A 14,490-nucleotide genomic window follows, 5' to 3' on the forward strand; every position below is an offset into this window, starting at 1 on the left:
GTTTAGGTGTGTATTTGAAAAATGTTAGTTTAGGTTAGGTTAGACGTTAGTTTAGGGTTTTTTTGGAAAGGTTAGACGTCAATTTAGGTGTGTGTATTTGAAAAAGGTTAGTTTAGGGTTTTTTGGAAAGGTTAGACGTCAGTTTGTGTCATGTTGATCGATGGTAGGTGTGTTTGTGAGTTATGTCATTTGAAGTCGGCATTTGAAGAGTGGTAGTGACAGTGTTTTCGAGATATATCGATAGTAGGTTAGTCGAATACCTTGTTATTAAGCGACTGGTGGAGAGGAATGTCTTTCTTTGCAAGATGTGACGTAGTGGGTGACGTAGTATATGACGTAAATTTGGAGATTTGTGATTGGGTTGAGGTTTTGTATAAGTTTCAAGCGTATTTTTCGCAAGTGTTCTTGTTGCCTAATGGTTAAGGCTATGGAGGATAGAAATGAACGTCGGTGGTTCGAGTCTTATCATTGGCAAGGTAAGTAAAAATGTGTGTTAATGATAAGGTATGTAATGTTGGCATAAAATTAGGTAGTAGAAATAAAGTAGTTGTGTGTGGAGAAAGGGGAAAAGGGATGGAAGAATAAGAGTGTGCGAGGGAGGTAAAGGGAGTGGAAAGAGAGGATATGAGATAAATGATACTTTTTTTTTTTTTGTTTCTGCCTTGAGCGTTTTTTGAGGTGTTGTGATGGTATATTTTTTTTCTCGGAAATGGTGCGTTTCTCTTCAAAATCGTTCAGGATATTTCATTGCTATATTGTGTAGTTTCTTTCTTTTTTTTTGGCGCCATTTTGGCGCTGCCCCTGTATGGAAGCGCGCCCGTTTATTTATATCGTCGCTATGGTAATTTTGTCACGTTCACTTATTTGTGAAATGTTTTCTAATATTTTACTTTACATTTCGTCCTTATTTTGGACTCGAAACAAGAACTTTAACTATTGCATTAAAGTAAGATCGAAATTTTTAACTTTTATTCAAGAAAAAATGTTAAATATATTAATATAACCGTAACGCAAAACCTGGAATAATTCTATTTTTAAATAAATTAATGAAAGGTGTGTGCTTTTAATTGCAAAATGATGATTAAAAAACATTACTTCATAGTCCCATGTGGTATATTTTATGAGGTTGTCATGACTGAGATATCTATTGTCAATTGCATTTATTTATGTCAGTAGGCCTTGACTGGCAAGTATATAAGGACTGGCGTTCTTACGGGTTGTGGTCGAGGTTCGGGACGGCTCACAAGCAACAAGTCATGCTAAAGATGTTTAGGATTAGTGTAAAACTGGCCTATGTGCAACGACGTCTCCTAGCAATTTACCTTTTAATTAATTATACTTATTAATGCTACGTATATTGATGATGTGAAAGTGAAACTTTTGGGGTTATGTAAGTAGATGTAGAGAATATCTTAAATTAGATCTTCATTTCTATAATTTACTGAGTGGCGGCTATACAGCATGTATGTATGTACGTATATACATACATATATACGTAATATATAATACATATACGTAATATATACATATATATATACAAAACTTACGTAAGATAAATAACGCTATACTGGAGAATTAGCACGGTAGCTTTGAACCGTGCCGTTACGTTTACCACCAAATTTAAGTACGTACGTACACAATGTTGCCAACATAAGAACATGATTTTGGTCTGTGTTATCGTTAGAAGGAGAAATTTGTTTCTTTTTCTCTCTACCTCCTTCGTTCTGAACATTACTTAGAGATAGCACCACTGTTGCTCTCATCTATTGCAATGATTTTTCCCTGGACCACAAATTTGCTTAGACGACATTTCTACATAGAAGATTAAGACAGATCTTACAAGCGATCTCCAGTTACTAACAGTATGGTCATCAAAATTGTGTGTCCATTTTATCTCGAACTAAAATCTCTCTCGCATTTTCTTTTGTTTCATCACGACCAAATGGATTTATCTCTTCGGTATCGATGTTTCTAGTCGGTTATGGCCTTTATGACAGTTTTTGTTTCTTAATATTGATAGGCGGTAATATAATTAAAGCAGTGAATAATTTCATGGCCCCTAAAGTTTTTCTTTTTTCTTTTTTTTCTTTTTTTTTTTTTTTTTTTCGTAAAAGGCTAGGTATTTTCTCTAGGCCACAAATAAAATTGCAACGCGGTCATAATTATGTACTTAATGCTTTGGCGAACATTAACCGGAAATTTACTTTCCGTTATTTAAATGATATTCCGTGAAACACACCTTTTTCCTCTTTATTTCGTTGTCATAACCTTCTTTAAGATCTTACTACATAAGCATTTTCTTTTAGTGCATTCATAACATCGTCGTTGTACTGCATAAATCTTGCACTTGATAATAGAGTGATTTATTTAAGAATATAGTCGCGAACTTTACTACCACCATTTCGATTGTCTTCTGTTTGACACGGCTCGGTACGGCCCGGTGACTAGTGGCCAGCGAGTAACGTCGACTATCGACATTGCTCTGCCGTGGATGTTATCCAGATATAGATATTAATATGCGTCATTCGGAACAACTGGATAATACGCATGGCAGACCAATATCGATAGTCGACTCTACTCGCTGGCCACTAGTCACCGGGCCGTACCGAGCCGTATCAAACAAAATATAATCGAAATGGTGGTAGTCAAATTCGCGACTATATTCTTAAATAATTCACTCCATTAGTCAAGTTCAAGGTTTTATGTAGTACAACGGCGGTTTTTTGAATGCATTAAATGAAAATGAAGATGTAATAAGATAATAAACTAGGTTATCACAAGGAAATTAACAGGAAAAAAGATGTGTTTCACGGAATACAATTAAAATGATGGAAAGTAAATTTCCGGTTAATGTTCGCCAAAGCGTAAAGTACGTAATTATGACGGCGTTGCTGTTTTATTTCTGGCCTATAGAAAAATACCTAGCCTTTTACGAAAAAAAAAATTTAAGGACCATGAAATTATTCACCGCTTTCATTATAGGCCTATTATTTTTTAACAATATTACGAATCAAAAACTGTCATATTATATAATTTTAACTACTACATGGACGAACCAAATCAAGCTAACCTAACCTAACCTAACCAAAGCTAACCTAACCTAACCAAAGCTAACCTAACCTAACCAAAGCTAACCTAACCTAACCTAACCAAAGCTAAGCTAACCTAACCAAAACTAATCTAACCTAACCAAAGCTAATTTAACCTAACCTAAGCTAACCTAACCTAAGCTAACCTAACCAAAACTAATCTAACCTAACCAAAGCTAATCTAAGCTAACCTAACATAACATAACATAACCTTCGTAAATTCGTAAATGCAAGGCCTGTAACCGGAGCAAGAAGGGATCTCAATCATTTAATCTGCAAGTACACGCAAAAATAAATTCAAGTAAGGATCACGCTCCCACTGCATGAGAGGTCCGCGCATGCGCTACAGCAAAACTGTTTCTGTCCCGAGCCTCTCATCTAAGGCACTCGTCATAATTTACTCGCAATATTTACGCAAATACACATTGTCGCTAACAGTGGTGCTATCTCTCAATAATGTTCAGAACGAAGGAGGTAGACAGAGAGAGAAAAAATTTCTCCCGCCAACTACGCCACACACCAACGTCACGTTCTTATGTTGGTGACATTGTGTATTTACTTAAATTTGGTGCTAAACGTAACGGCACGGTTCAAAGTGACCGTGCTAATTCTCCAGTATAGCGCGTCATTCTCTTCAGTATTGGCTCGAGAGAGCGCAAAAATTACAATTTCTAAGAAAAGCCCACAAAGTATTACTTGCTGGTAAAATAAGAAGCCTACAAAATTATGTAGTCTCCCGATCATTTCAGCAAGATCACTTAGCAGGATAAAAATGATTTTACCCTCTAAATTTCAAGCTCCGTATACAGGAGTTATACCAAGATGCTATGTCTATTGTTCGAAAGCATAGCAAACCTGACACTTTTTTTAACTTTCATCTACAATCCACAATGACCTGAAATAGCTATTGCTTTACTCCCACATGAAAAACCCACTGATTGTCCTGACATTATTACTTGCGTTTTCGCGTTGAAACTCAACCTGAATGTGGATAGGTTCAAGAAAAAGTATTTGGCATAAAAAACCATTCAGAGGGAGTATGTTTCATTATTATGGAAGCAAATAACTTTCAAAATGTCTGGTATTCATTGAAAATAAATCTGAAAAATGTTTATTTGAACGTCTAATGAACTTAGTTTGCAGCATTTGCTGCACAAGCCACTAGTTTATTTATAATTTACACCATCATTCTTTGTTTCTTGCTCATCTTTAATAAGTTTATTTGCGGCTCTGATATATTTTTGTCGTATGAAAACCTATGAACCTCAGAGATCGCACTCACATACAAATACATGCTTACAATAATGTTGTTTCGAAATTGAATTCTCGTATGGAGCGAAATGGCACTTGTCTCGTATGGAGCAGGATGAGGCAAGAGAACGCGAGAAAGGGAGGAGTCTGAATTTAAAGTTGCAGAATAGAAAGTGTGGTGGGGGTAGAGGAGAAAGGTAGTATCCCTGTTCTGAAAGTTATTCAAAATGAATATTGTTCAATATCTTTTACAAACAAATTTTTCAGTTTTAATCTTGGAAGATAAGTGTAAAATAAAGAAGCTTGGAAGGCCGTTACCTCAACTCGATTTAAAGCAAGCACGAACAAGCCGAGGTAAGACATTTTGCACGGCTTTTAATGTAAAAATATATGAAAGAAACAGCTGGATTTGCGGTTGTGAATCTACTAATAAATTATTTTGTTTCTCGTGCCTGCTATTTGCTAAGGGCAAAGATACGAGATGGACATGTACTGGTGTGTCAGATTTAAGCCATTTGACACAGAAAATTAAGAAGCATGAGGAATCTATTGCTCACAAGAATGCTTGCTTAGATTTATCAGCCCTTGGAAGAACAGAAATTAGGCAACAGCTCAGCTCAGCTTTCAGGCACAATATTGAAAAACAGAATGATAACGTAAGGAAAAATCGCCATGTTGTTCCAAAGACAATTGGTCATCATAATCATCATCATCATCATCATTTTCTTCTTCTTCTTCTTCTTAAGGTAATTATCTACTTTAAAGAACTGTAGTATTTTTTTAATTTTTCAGAAATTAGATATTGTTTAAACTATTGGAAAATTAAGTAATACAAACATAGTGAACCCATTGTCATTTTAGGCACTAACCGCCACTGATCATCTGATATTTTCTTCTGCCCCCAAACTTTTTCCCTATTCACCATTTCTTCTAGTGCATTCTTCAGTAGGTAGTTTCTTTTTAGCCATGACTCAGTCAATTGCTTTTTCTCTTCCTGGTCTGTTTCAGCATCATTCTTTCTTCGTCCACTCTTTCCAACACAGCTTCGTTTCTTATTCTGATTGTCCATTTCATATGCTCCATTCTTCTCCATATCCACATTTCAAATGCTTCCAGTCGCTTCTCCTCACTTCATCATATGTTTATGCCCCTCATACAATGACATACTCCGCACAACCGCTTCACTAGTCTCTTTCTTAGTTCTTTATTATTATCTGCTGCTGCTGCTACTATTGTAATTATTTTGAGACTCCTTATAACCCGAGGCTCCTGGCGGCCGCTGGGTTTGCCAATGCGTTAAAACGACACTGAATAATAGTGATTAGGAACATAGAATGAAGAAACGTACAGGTTAACTGTGTGAACTGCACAGTTTATCGTCGCAAAAGTGACAGGTCTGAGGTTGCGTTGTTACCGCTACGAACTGCACAGCTTACCTAGTTAATAATCTCCAATGTATGTCAGTAGTCGGCAAAGATTACGTCACACAAAATGCAGCCCGCAATACACAGAAGGGGAAAGATAGGAGGAGGAAGATACCCAAATTGCTTAAGTCTCTATTTACACTTGCTATTTGTCGCGCAACATCAAGCGCTTTCTGTCGGCTATATGTAGCATCGCCGTTTACACTTGGCAGATTTTTCGTCCACAAGTCGACGCAAGTTGTTGCGCTTTCTGTCGGCTAAATGTAGTAGCAGATTTCTCGTCTGCTACTCGAGGCTAGTTGTTGAGCTCGAGCAGCGTGTGAATGATGTGGTGAGCCTTTTAAATGAACAGAATGGATTTTAACAATAAAAAGTAGCTGTTTTAGCTTCTGCAGCTTCAAGTGTTTTGTTAGCTTGCACTAATGAGAAAAAAAAGAGAGAGAGAGAGAGACTGGGGAAGGAGATGGAGGTCCAGAAGGCAGGAGAAAGGGTTATTCCATGTTCTCAGTAAAGATTTCAAACTGGAACAAAATTGTCCAATAGATATTTATTATATTAAAATGAATTGAAAGTTTAATTTTTTTCTTGCATATTGACTTCTGATGTTCTTTATTTTTGTTTTGATGTCGGAGGGAATAGTATTGGGACGAACAGACTCAAAATTTTTACAAATAAACTCCAGTGCATTTTCTCTCCGAATCCTATTGTGATAGTCCTTATTTCTAATGTCATAAAAGTATGGAAATTCCTCGTAAAGCTTGATTAATTTCATTACTTGGTTTTTGTTCCACTCTGACATGATGCTACAAAGCGCGCGGGAAGAGAGAAACAGCTGATTAAAAGTTGTCTGCTACTGCTTTTCCGAACCATGTTCGGGTCCTGTCGCGTCAATTCGGCTGGCCCACCTAGGAAATGTCGCACAGAAATAGAAACAGCTTCTACCCAGCAGATGTCGAAAGGAAAGGAAAGAAATCCGTACTGCGCATGCGCCCGCGCTGTAAGTCGAACGACAAATAGCAAGTGTAAATAGGGACTAACGTTGAATGAACAAGTAACAGCTGAAGGGAGGAAGACCATGCTTTACTCCACCGCACTGCCTGTGTATTAAGAGGTAAACTCGCGAGTCAAATGCCGACTACTGAGGTATGATATCACTAAAGCTGAGACATCTAGGACGTTTGTCGTTAAGTTACGTGCAGCCAAACTATAGCATAGCAAGTAGAGAGAGCGGGCGAGGTCAGTGTACAGACTTTGTGCGCTGTCCATAGAGTAAACAACAGAGAATAAGGTGTATACTCACATGACGAATCAACTGGAGCTCAGGTCATGTCATCATTACTGGATTTGCGAGTCGGTTGCAGTAAACACTACCTACGTTTTGATTACGTCTTCAACCCTTTTATAATGTGTAGCAAAATAGACTGCAGCATTCAGCCATGTCCACCATCTCATTACAACGGGTTGCAGCGGTAGAGGGGCTCCAGGAGGTATTTCACTGAATTTAGTAACCCGTCCTGGTGCCTTAAACATATTTCTTTGACATTCGATATGAAACTGTTCACAGCACTGTAGCAGGCGCGAACTTCTTCGACTATTTGATGTAGTCCATGGGCTAGGATAACTTTCGGCTAAAGTAGTTGAAGTTCCTTGCCAATTTTTAACATATAGGCTAGCATCCGTGATGAAAATAACTATACATTATAATTTTTTATTTCGTCTGGCCATAAGAGGGTAATAGGCGTTTCAAAACTTTGATTATATTTAAATGAACCTCTGTCTCAAGAATTTCAGAGGTTAATAAAAAAATGTTATTGGGTTTGTGTGGTGGAAGAATGTCCGTAACGACGTTCGGAACAAATTGTCCAGCGACGTCTGTGCTTTCATTAATCAAATACATATTTTACTATCTCCTATACTTAGTCGTATGCGAGATAGGCTATAACATTATAATAGCATTTCGGTGTATAGTATTTCTGTAAAACTGATTGACTAGGGAGTTTCCGTTTCACGTATTTCCGAATAAAGCTTCTTAAGTGTGTATTTTCAACGTTATTTATTGGTATGTTGACATCGTTTTACATAAATCGCGAAAAAAAAGTCTTTCTGTGTGGTACACATTGAATTCTAACTTAAATGCGATTCACGTCCTTCTTCAGTAGAAACTATCATCAGTGTTTTATGTTTTTCGTGTTACAATGTTGTGTTACGAATTTACGTCTTTTACCTTTAATTCCTGTGCTACATAGGTTTCATAGGATATTTACCCCACTTACTGCGAAATTTTATGTGTCTAATTCCTCCATCAACCTGTTTACTGTTGATATACTTGATGATTCTGCCATTATAAATATTATACGTTATGTAAGACAGATAATGCAACTCTGGAAGTCTGTTCATTACACAGCGTAATGTGTTTTGTTGCCCGAGTCTCATGCCTGTATACAACCACTCCCCCACCCCTTCATACTATTTACCTTTGACAAACATCGCAATACAGTTAACTTGATATTGTCCTGCAGTCCTACATGTCTCAGCTTTAGATATCACAATTGATAAACTGCACAGTTTAACTGAGTGTGCATGGGCCCTTAAGAAATTCCTTCACTTGACACTTGTAAACCTCATCTCTCTCACAGAATCAACGGAAATCTTCCGAAGGGGACTTGGCGTATGGCAGCCGGTAATTTTTTTTTGTCTAAGACTGTACATATGAAACAGTTATTCGTAGGCCTACTGTATATCATAATCTTTCCTAATATTATTCTTTATTCAGAAGTGATTTAAATGTGAAGATATATTATAGTTCATACGCTTCTAGAAGGCACATAGGGCACACAGGCTGAGCTTATCCAGGGCGACTGGCATATGACAGAAGTGCGACGTGGATATATATTTAGTATATTCAACACGTAGCGAATTCCCTTTATTCTTCTCTCTCACCCGCTATCAGTTTGGCAACAGCGCAGTAATCTAGGTGACTATTGGCTGAACTCATGTGCCTTCTAAAAGCGTATACCGTATAGTGGCTCATAATGGGACTTGAAGCGTATTCCTATCTTTCCATTTAAAGTTTTTGTAAGATCTTGTTTCTGCACCAATTCGATCACTTGCAAGCAAGACATATAACCAGCAATGGCAGTTATTTAGAAAGAGGTACCTTCCACTATCTGTTTAAATATCTAGCTGGATGGGATAAAAATAACTTAACAGAATTCGTAATAAAACTTACCATACCTAGGAATAACATTTAGCAGCGATCTCGGCTGGGGGGAACACGTTACTGACACAGCGGGAAAAGCATGGAGAACGTTACACTTTGTGATGAGGGTACTAAGAAAAGGCTCTGATAAATCCAAAGAGATTGCATATAAATCACTAGTACGTCCAGTAATGGAATATGGTGCTGCATCTTGGGATCCTTACAGATTAGAACATATAAAGACACTGGAAAAGATTAAAAAACGGGCTCTCAAGTGTTATCGTAATAATTCACAATTAAAATGGGACACACTCACGGACAGGAGAACGCGAATTTGATTATGCGCAATATTCAAAACATACAGAGGTGAGCCTGCCTGGAGAGAAATAAAAACTAATACAGCCGCCAAATTACTCTTCAAGGAACGACCACTCATATAAATTGAGGAAAAGAAGGCAGAGGACGGACACTGGAAAGTTTTCTCAATCGTACTGTCAGGGACTGGAATGCTTTACCTGCAGACTTACTAAAGTCTTTACCAATAACCAAAAATGTATTTAAAAATAGGCTTAAGGACTTCATTAATTGACGGTAGTATATTATACAAACTATTTAAAGGGTGTAATTGATATTTGTTATTGAAGTGTTGTATCAGTGAAGAAGTGTGTTGTGTCAGCGAAGTGTGAAGTGTGTCGTGTAAGTGAAGTGTGTTTCTGTCAGTGAAGCTTTATAGTTTATAGTGACAGTGCAAAGTATTTGAACAGTGAAATGTTTCTGAAGTGTTAGTGAAATCAGGATAGAATCAGTGAAATGTGTCGTAGTTCCAGTGCAGTGAGTGAGTTGTCAGAGAAATGAGTGTAGTGCTAAAAGGTACTTGTGCAGGTATGAACATATCATACTAGTGGGTTTTAGTTCGAACTTAAGGTTATGATACAAATTAGATTTACTTTAAATGTTATTTTAATTTAGGATGCTCCCTGTTGTTATTGTTATTGTTATTGTTATTATTATTAGTATTAATTATTAGTATTATTACTAATTTATTATTAATTGTGTTTCTTATTAATTGTGCTTATTATTGTCATTATTGAGTGTAATTAGTTACCTTTGTCAACCATTTACAGTGTGAATAAATACAGACATACATGAAAATTAATACCTTTCAAATAATTAGCTTGTTATGAACTTCAAAGTGCTGGTTGTCAGTTTATTCAATTCAATGCTAGTAGCTTATGCAGCAAATGCTGCAAACTAAGTTCATTAGAAGTTCAAATAAAAATTTTTCAGATTTATTTTCAATGAAGAATAGGCCTACCAGTCGTTTAAAAGTTATTTGCTCCCATAATAATGAAACATACTCTCTCTGAATGGTTTTTCATGCCAAATACTTTTTTTTAACCTATCCATCTTCAGTTTTTCAGTTTAAAAGCGAAAACGCAAGTAACAATGTTAGGACGATCAGTGGATTTTTCATGTGGGAGTAAAGCAGTAGTAGCTATTTCAGGTCATTGTGGATTATAGGTGAGAGGTAAGAAAATGTCAGGTTTGCCATCCTTTCGAACAATAGACATAGCATCTTAGTATAGCTGCTGCATTCTTTCATGAACTACACTGAAATGTAGAGGGCAGAATCATTTTATCCTGCTAAGAGATCTTGTTGAAATGATCGGTAGACTAAAAAATCTTGTAGGCCTCTTATTTTATCAGTAAGTAATACCTTTTGGTCTTTTCTTAGGAACTGTAATTTTTTATCTCTCTCCAGACAATACTGGAAAGAATCACGCATATAAATATCCACACCACACCGCCATTAAATATATGAAAAATACCCATACCACTTAGTTAATAACTATAAAAATACTGTATTTCATTCTTAATAACAGTAATTTTAACTAACGTAAGTTTTGTAGTTTTCAGTAACATATACTATATATATTACACAGCCGTCACTCAATAAATTGTAGAAATGAAGATCTAATTTAAGATGTTCTCTACGTATACATATATAACCCCAAAAGCTTTGAGTTTCATATCATCAATAGGCTATATCCTTAATATGTATATTAGTGACAAATACATCATGGCATTAACTATAATAATATTTCACTTTTAATGGCGATAATGTCATCAAACGACTTCAAGTTTCGTACTTTTTAATATCCAATACACAGCTGTACTCAGAAAGTTACACACAACAGAATCAGACTTGTAAATTATTTTTAGTAAGCTTTGAAAGTTTTTAATAACCAATTATAGATATGTTATAAAAATTACACACATGAAGATCGACATATTGTTGTCATTATGATGTTACAGAATTTGCTTTGATTTGCTCACCGCCGTCTGGATACCTTCGCCTAGCGTCTCGTTGTTAACTGCCTGCTCTATGCTGCCGATTTTGCGTATCATAGATGGCAGCAGCTAACACCCCCTTCACGAAATCTCGTACAGTCCAAGAATTGTATGAATTATCCGGTAGCACATAAAAATTTCAATTTTTTTGTTTTTAATATTATTTTTACGAACATGCAAGAAAATTACATTTGAGTTGACCTTCTAAATTTGAACTAACACACATCCTGTTGGCATAATTTACCGTTTCAGGACCTTTCTAGACAGTGGTTTACTATAGCACACATAAAGGAACACATTTTCTGTTTCCTTTTTTCCAATATTTGCTAACAATGGCCTAATAAATTTCACTATGAGTATTTCGCTAACTATCTTTTGATGATCTGAAACACTACATTTCAGTAAATCACTCTATGAAAGATGTGAATTCAAGTATTTATGCATAGTTTTCAATATGTGGCTCGATTTCTTAAAGTATGGCACACCAATTTCAACACATTCTTGCACATGTTTTATTACCCCTTCAAAGGTCTGTTTAGGATAGCAAAAGCCTCCTCTGTCTTGATTATGGCTTAGTTCCATGAGTGGTGTTGATGAATTTGACATTGAAATGTTGCTAACACATGTCGCAACTTAGTCTTTCATCCACAACACGAACAAAATATCCACAAACCAGTGCTTGAGTGGCTGTTTTATGAAAACCGTAATTCAGGCTCTCGAATTCTATCGAGAAGGATAGTTACGTAATCCGGAAGAATATTTTCATCAGCAGATTCAGCACTGGAGATTGTGTTTGGCAGGCTTTCGTCACAGTAATTTTGATTTCTGCTAGCAACGTTGGCACTTTTAAAAGAAATTATGATGCCAGATTTTAGCATCCTTTTCATGGCACATGCTGCTGTATGTGCATCTGTAATGTCATTAGATCCACCTCCCATTCTGACTGCGCTAAATACAGCCTCCATGGGATCTCCGGAAAATCTCCTAGTAAGGACATAAAAGAATCCGTTTTGCAGTAGCAAAGTCACACACTCTACTGTAGATTTCACTGTAAAAAAGAGCGCTTCTGCGGTCTCATTGGTTAAGCCTTAGGGGATGCTATTCTCCACGCAACACAGTATCGAATAGATTGTTCTGACCACTCCGGTTTTTTTCCTTTCGAAATTATGAATTTGGTCCAATAGGTACACAGTTTTCTGATTCTATTCGTTTACAGCCTCTTTTATTATATTAATTTTCTTTATTTCTGGACACTCGTCGAGCTTTTTCTGTGCACTTTGAAGTTAAGATTTTACGTCTGCCAATTGTTTTTGCAGTCTCTGTATTCTGGATCAAAGCTTACTATTTATTTTTTGGTGATCATTATTTCTTGTCGGAAAATCAACTTGAATTCCGATGCCACTCTCTACGTGCCTTTCATTCCACTGTTGATTGTTTGTCGTTCTTCTCGATGTGTCCTTTCTCGTATTTTCCGTGGAGTTCTCTTGCTTTTCTGACGATAGCTCGGACAATCAGGAAATATGGTTGGTACAACACCACGCTTTAAAATGTTTCTTTTACAATTTTCCCTATAGTTTTCTTCTTGAAAATGAAGGCTACAAACACGTGCATAATCGGATGGAATCCACTTACTTCCTTTGGAATCACCTTGTCTTTTTATGACAGCTAGCCACCTTTCTCGAAGTTCTTCTGCCGAGGGAATGTCATGAAATATTATTCCTACTGAACTAGATTTTCCCTGTTTGGATTCACAAAAAGGCACACAACAATTAACCATTTTCAGCCATTACTACGTTTGCGACTATGTAAATCTGTGCGTGAAGCTCAAACACCGACATGTATAGATACGCACTGCTATACGCCACACCATTGTACTGATATGTGTGCGTTGGGTGGCGCCTATAGCGGAGAATTATGTCAATACATGTGTACGGCATGTTAAACTATAGCATAGAGCAGGCAGTTATCAACGAGACGCTAGGCGAGGGGATCCAGACGGCGGTAGATTTGCTCTACCTATGTCAGCAATCCTGCAGGTCATGGCCTTGCATAATATTGTTTATTATAGTGTGTGTTTTGTTTTATTTATTAGTTCTCAAAACTGACAACAGATGAATTTTGGAAAATAGGAAAATTGTGTGGGAAAATTGACATTTCACTGAAAACTACTATTTTTCTGAAAAATTTTGGATTACAAGCTTCAAAATGAGGGGTCACTCATTACAATCCGTTCAGCCGTTTCCCCGTAATTTTCCTTACCAGTTCAAATTATATACAGTATAAAGTAGATATGAGCGATTGTAATGTATACTATTACATAATTATATAGTCTGATGTTTCTCGTAGTGGGTCGCTATTTTGTAATTCTATGTCAAATGAAGTTTCATTCATTTTTCATTATTCCAGGATAAATATTTGTATTGTCCCGCGCCGTGGCGTTGTGATCTAAGACATCCTGCCTAGGACCCACGTTACGGAATCCGCGCTGGTTCGAGTCCTCATGGGGGAACAAATTTTCTCATGAAATGTCTCCCAGTGTATGGTATCGGTGCCCACCCAGCATCGTGGTGAACTTGGGGAGTTACGATAGGTAGTTAAAATCCGGTTTCGCAAACCAGCCATAACTGCTGGTGGGTTCATCGTGCTAACCACACGATACTTCCATTCTGGTTAGATGATCGTCCACCTCTGCTTCGGCTTGTGGACGTGAGGCCAGCAGCGGGCTGGTTGCTCTTGGCCCTTAATGGGCTGTAGCGCCATGGATTTATTTTTACTTGTAAATATTTATATTATTATATTATAAACTATATTGATTACTGAATATGAACAAGTAATTTATTAATGACAATTTACAGTGTAGGCAGTTAGACATAAGATAGTTATGGGAAACTTAACTTCTGTTTAAATAATTTTGAGAAAATATGTAGGCCTAAATTAAAACAATACTAGTGGCTTGTGCAGCAAATGCTGCAAACTAAGTTCATTAGACGTTGAAATAAACATTTTTCAGATTTATTTTCAATGAAGAATACCAGACATTCTGAAAGTTATTTGCTTCCATAATAATGAAAGTTACTCTGTCTCGAGCCAATACTGTAGAGAACCACGCATATAAATATCTACACCACACCGCCATTAAATATATGAAAAATATCCAACCCCACTTGATTAATAA

General features: G+C 36.7%; 1 protein-coding gene across 2 annotated transcripts in view; it reads right to left on the reverse strand.

Annotated features, from left to right (window-relative positions):
- Positions 1-14,490, reverse strand: part of LOC138710361 (sodium channel protein PaFPC1) — a 177,181-nt gene that overhangs the window by 46,772 nt on the left and 115,919 nt on the right. The window lies entirely within an intron of this gene.

Source organism: Periplaneta americana, chromosome 12 (assembly GCF_040183065.1).
Source record: "Periplaneta americana isolate PAMFEO1 chromosome 12, P.americana_PAMFEO1_priV1, whole genome shotgun sequence".
NCBI classification, from domain to species: Eukaryota; Metazoa; Arthropoda; class Insecta; order Blattodea; family Blattidae; genus Periplaneta; species Periplaneta americana.